Source organism: Tachyglossus aculeatus, chromosome 2 (genome assembly GCF_015852505.1).
Source record: "Tachyglossus aculeatus isolate mTacAcu1 chromosome 2, mTacAcu1.pri, whole genome shotgun sequence".
In the NCBI taxonomy this organism is placed as follows: Eukaryota; Metazoa; Chordata; class Mammalia; order Monotremata; family Tachyglossidae; genus Tachyglossus; species Tachyglossus aculeatus.
The window spans coordinates 167,069,044-167,074,977 of NC_052067.1; positions in this window are offsets into that span (position 1 = coordinate 167,069,044).

A 5,934-nucleotide genomic window follows, 5' to 3' on the forward strand; every position below is an offset into this window, starting at 1 on the left:
AAGTGAAGTGACTTGCCCAAAGTCACACAGCTGACAATTGGCAGAGCCGGGATTTGAACCCATGACCTCTGACTCCAAAGCCCGGGCCCTTTCCACTGAGCCACGCTGCTTCTCATAACAGCTTTTGAGTAGAGTACAAACATCTAGGAGCTTGTGTGTATAAATATATATATATATATATATATATATATATATATATATATATATATATATATATATATATATATATATATAAATATGTATATGCTGCTCCGCAACACAGTAAGCGCTCAATAAATACAATTGAATGAATGAATGAATATATGTACAGTTGCATTTAAAGTTCACCTGGGGATCTTGTTATTCTGCCATAAAGTTTGATTTGTATGCACCTTTAAAAAATTGTATTAAGTGTTTCCTATGTACCATTCATTCATTCAATCGTATTAATTGAGTGCTTACCGTGTGCAGAGCACTGTACTAAGTGCTTGGGAAGTACAAGTTGGCAACACATAGAGACGGTCCCTACCCAACAGCGGGCTCACAGGCTAGAAGGGGGAGACAGAGAACAAAACAAAACATATTAACAAAATAAAATAAATAGAATAAATATGTACAAATAAAATAAATAATGATAATAATGATCACATTTATTAAGCGCTTACTATGTGCAAAGCACTGTTCTAAGCACTGGGGAGTTTACGAGGTGATCAGGTTGTCCCGTGGGGGGCTCACAGTCTTAATCCCCATTTTACAGATGAGGGAATTGAGTCCCAGAGAAGTGAAGTGACTTGCCCAAAGTCACACAGCTGACAATTGGCAGAGCTGCGATTTGAACCCATGAACTCTGACTCCAAAGCCCATGCTCAGGGCTTAGAGTAATAAATAGAGTAATAAGTAGAGTGATAAATAGAGTAATAATAGAGTAATAAATAGAGTAATAAATATGTACAAACATATATACATATATACAGGTGCTGTACCAGGCTCTGTACAAAGCGCTGGGGTAGATATAAAATAGGTTGGATGCAGTCCCTGTCCCAAACAGATCTCACAGTCTTAATCTACATTTTCAGATGTGGAAACTGAGTCACAGAGAAGTGAAGTGACTTCCCGAAGGTACAACAGACAAGTGGTGGAGCGGGGTTAGAACCCAGGTCCTTCTGACTCTACAGTCCTCTAGATTGTAAGCTCATTGTGGGCAAGGAATGCGTCTGTTTCTTATTCTATTGTACTCTCCCAAGCGCATAGTACAGTGCTCTGCACACAGTATGTGCTGATTGAATGAATGAATGAATCCCAGGCCCATGCTCTATCCACTAGGCCACACTGCACATGGACAATACCACTTTTCTAAGAAAAGTGTTTTTGTTTAAGCTAAAGGGTAACATTTTCATTGTATCTATGAATTATTTGTACATTACGGAGCATATAGCATGTAAGCGTATTGTTGAAATACCATTTTCTAATCTTTGCTCCGCCACTTCTCAGCTGTGTGACTTTGGGCAAGTCACTTCACTTCTCTGGGCCTCGGTTCCCTCATCTGTAAAATGGGGATTGAGACTGTGAGCCCCACGTGGGACAGGGACTGTGTCCAACCCGATTTGCCAGGATCCACCCCGGCGCTTAGTACAGTGCCTGACACATAGTAAGCACTTTACAAATGCCATGATTATTATGTTGTTACTTAATCATTTCCGCTGCTTGGAGGACTTCCAGATACAGCTAACAAAAGCTTGAAGAAAGAAATAAAGCATCATGGAAAAAAAGAAAAAAAAAACTTTGTTAAAGAAAAGAACAAATATTTATAAAATATCATTCCCAGTAGACCACGAAGCTTATAAATAACTAATGGAGTCTTCTAAGGTATAAGCATACAAATTCACTTATTTATACACATACTAAGTAATATATTTGTCTTAAAGATAAAATGGAAGCCTCTAATGATGAAATTATTATTTCTTTTCACCATTGTTTTATTTATCAGAATTAACTGTATCTTGTTAGGCATCTGGAAAGGTCTGTTCTGTTTCACTAAAAAAGAGATTACCTTCAATTTCTTCTTTTAGGTATTTGTTAATGATCTGGGCAGCCGAGGTCAAGGTCTGTGTGGGGAGAGGAGGTGTTCTGTTTTGGACACGCCAAGTGTGGGGTATTGGTGGGACATCATCATCATCATCATCAATCGTATTTATTGAGCGCTTACTGTGTGCAGAGCACTGTACTAAGCGCTTGGGAAGTACAAGTTGGCAACATATAGAGACAGTCCCTACCCAACAGTGGGCTCACAGTCAAAAAGGGGGAGACGGAGAACAAAACCAAACATACTAACAAAATAAAACAGGACACCTAAGTAGCGATGTCCTGAAGGCAGGAAGAAATGTGAGACTGCAGAGAAGGAGGAAGAAAAAATCTCCAGGTTGGAGATGGAGATTTGGGAATCAACCACCTGAAGCCATGGGAGTGAGTGAGTTCTCCTAGGGGGTGGGTGTAGATGGAGAATAGAAGGGGATCCAGAACTGAACCTTGAGGGACTCCCACATTTAGAGGGAGGAAGGCAAAGGAGGAGCCCATGAAAGAGAATGAGGAGGAGCGGGAAGAGAAATAGGAGGAGAACCAAGAGAGAACAGTATCAGTGAAGCTAAAGTTAAATAATATTTCCAGGAGAAAGGGGTGGTCAAGATTTGTCGAAGACAGCCGAGAGGTCGAGGAGGATTAGGATGAAGTAGAGATTTTTGCATTTGCCAAGGAGGACATCACTGGTGACATTTGAGAGGGAATTTTCTGTGGAATGGAGAGGGTGGAGGCCAGATTGGAGGGAGTCAAAAAGAGAATTGGAGGAGAGGAAATAGAGGCAAGCAGGTGGAGGCAACTCAGTCAAGTCGCCTGGAGAAAAATGGTAGGTGGAAGGAGGGGTGTTAGCTGGGGTTGAGGGGATACGTAAGTGTGTTTGAAAGCCGTAAGGAAGAAGACTTTGGAAAGTGAACAGTAATAATATCATTGAATGTCTTATCCAAAAAGGTATTTTATCCAACTACATCAAGAGCTCAAATTATTGACATTCCCTACTTGCACTCACAAACATGCTTCCATAACTAATCTTAATCAGTCAATCAATTAATTGTATTTATTGAGCACTTACTGTGTGCAGAGCACTGTACTAAGCGCTTATCAATGAAACTTAGTGAGCATCTACTATCTACCCTCTTCTGTGTGTCAACTATTCTCTTGGCTGTGTACTCCTTGAACACTTTGATACTCACTCAAAGAATATGTAAATATTTTTTATACTCTACGATATTCTTATACTAATATTCTTATACTCCACTACTATGCTATTTCTCTTACCCCTAATCTCTTTTAGTATTTGTCCCCTGTGGACTTAAATTTCCTTGTGGTCAGGGATCATGTCTATTAACTCTGTTGTCTTCTCCTTTCCCAAATAATAATAATGGTGCTATGTGTTAAACACTTAATGCATGCCAGGAACCGTACTAAGCGCTGGGATGGATACAAACAAATCATGTTGGACACGGTCCCTGTCCCATATGGAACTCCCACTCTCAATCCCCATTTTACAGATGAGGTGACTTAGGCACAGAGAAGTGAAGTGACTCGCCCAAGGTAAGACAGCAGACAAATGGCTAAACTGGAATTAGAACCCATTTCCTTCTTTCTATCCACTAGACCACACTGCTTCTTAGTATGTGTGCAGAGCACCATGCCAAGCACTTAGGAATGATTGATAATAATAATAATAATAATAATAATAATAATAATTATGGTATTTGTTAAGCGCTTACTATGTGCCATGCACTGTTCTAAGCACCGGGGTGGATACAAAGTAATCAGGTTGTCCCACGCTGGGCTCACAGTCTTAAGCTCCATTTTACAGTTGAGGGAACTGAGGCACAGAGAAGTGAAGCGACTTTCCCAAGGTCACACTCAGTTAAGTGGTGGAGCCAGGATTGATGGAACACAGCAGTGTACTAAACACTTGAACATTTGAGAAAGAGACCTTGCTTCTACCCTCGAGGTGTTTGCAATCCAATGGTGGGGAGACCAACAGAGACAATCCTTGAGAGATCGTCAGAAGCAGTGTGGGTCAGTGGAAAGAGCCCGGGCTCGGGAGTCAGATGTCTATACTTCACGCTGCTGCCCAGATCATTTTTGTGCAGAAGCACTCTGGGCATGTTACTCCCTTCCTCAAAAGTCTCCTGTGGCTACCAATCAACCTACGCATCAGGCAAAAACTCCTCACTCTCGGCTTCAAGGCTGTCCATCACCTCGCCTCCTCCTACCTCACCTCCCTTCTCTCCTTCTCCAGCCCAGCCCGCACCCTCCGCTCCTCTGCCACTGCTAACCTCCTCACCGTGCCTCGTTCTCGCCCGTCCCACCGTCGACCCCCGGCCCACGTCATCCCCCGGGCCTGGAATGCCCTCCCTCTGCCCATCCGCCAAGCTAGCTCTCTTCCTCCCTCCAAAGCCCTACTGAGAGCTCACCTTCTCCAGGAGGCCTTCCCACACTGAGCCCCCTTTTTCCTCTCCTCCTCCCCATCCCCCCAGCCCTACCTCCTTCCCCTCCCCACAGCACCTGTATATATGTTTGTACAGATTTATCACTCTATTTATTTTACTTGTACATATTTACTATTCTATTTATTTTGTTAATGATGTGCATCTAGCTTTAATTCTATTTGTTCTGACGACTTGACACCTGTCTACATGTTTTGTTTTGTTGTCTGTCTCCCCCTTCTAGACTGTGAGCTCGCTGTTGGGTAGGGACCGTCTCTATACGTTGCCAACTTGTACTTCCCAAGCGCTTAATACAGTGCTCTGCACACAGTAAGCACTCAATAAATATGATTGAATGAATGAATGAATGGGCTCTAATCCCGCCTCCACCACTTGTCAGCTGTGTGACTTCGGGCAAGTCACTTCACTTCTCTGTGCCTCAGTTACCTCATCTGTAAAATGGAGATTAAGACTGTGAGCACCATGTGGGACAACTTGATCACCTTGTATCTCCCTCCTCAGCTCTTAGAACAGTGCTTAGCACATATTAAGTGCTTAACAAATACCATCATTATTATTATTATTATTATTAATCCCACCCCTATTGTCATCAAGGAGAAACTCCTGACCATTGGCTTTAAAGCCACTAAATCAGCTCTTCCTCTTCCACCTTACCTGCCTCCTCTTCCATTAATAATAATAAAGATGATGGTATTTGTTGTGCACTTACTATGTGCCAAACACTGTTCTAAGCCCTGGGGGGGGATACATCCCAGCCCGCACACTTCTCTCCTCTTATGCCAGCCTATTCCCTGGGCCTCATTCTCATTCCTTTTACCATTGACCTCTTGCTCACAACCTAACTGGAATTTGCTTCCCTACCACATCGGAGACACCACCACTCTCCTCATCTTCAAAGGCCTACTAAAATCACACCTCCTCTTGAAAGTCTTCCAGGATTATTCTCTCATCACCCCACCCTATTTCTCTCCCTAAAGAGTCACCTAATGAGTCACAGAGAAGCATCATGGCTCAATGGAAAGAGCACGGACTTGAGAGTCAGAGGTTGTGTGTTCTAATCCTGATCCGTAACTTGTCAGCTTTGTGACTTTGGGCAAGTCACTTAACTTCTCTGTGCCTCAGTCACCTCATCTTTAAAATGGGGATTAAGACTGTAAACCCCACGTAGGACAACCTTATTACCTTGAGCTCACTCTTTTAGACTGTGAGCCCACTGTTGGGTAGGGACTGTCTCTATATGTTGCCAACTTGTACTTCCCAAGTGCTTAGTACAGTGCTCTGCACACGGTAAGCACTCAATAAATATGATTGATTGATTGATTGATTGATTGATTGTATCTGCCCCAGCTCTTAGAACAGTGCTTGGCACGTAGTAAGCACTTAACAAAAACCATTATTATTATTATTATTATTACCCATG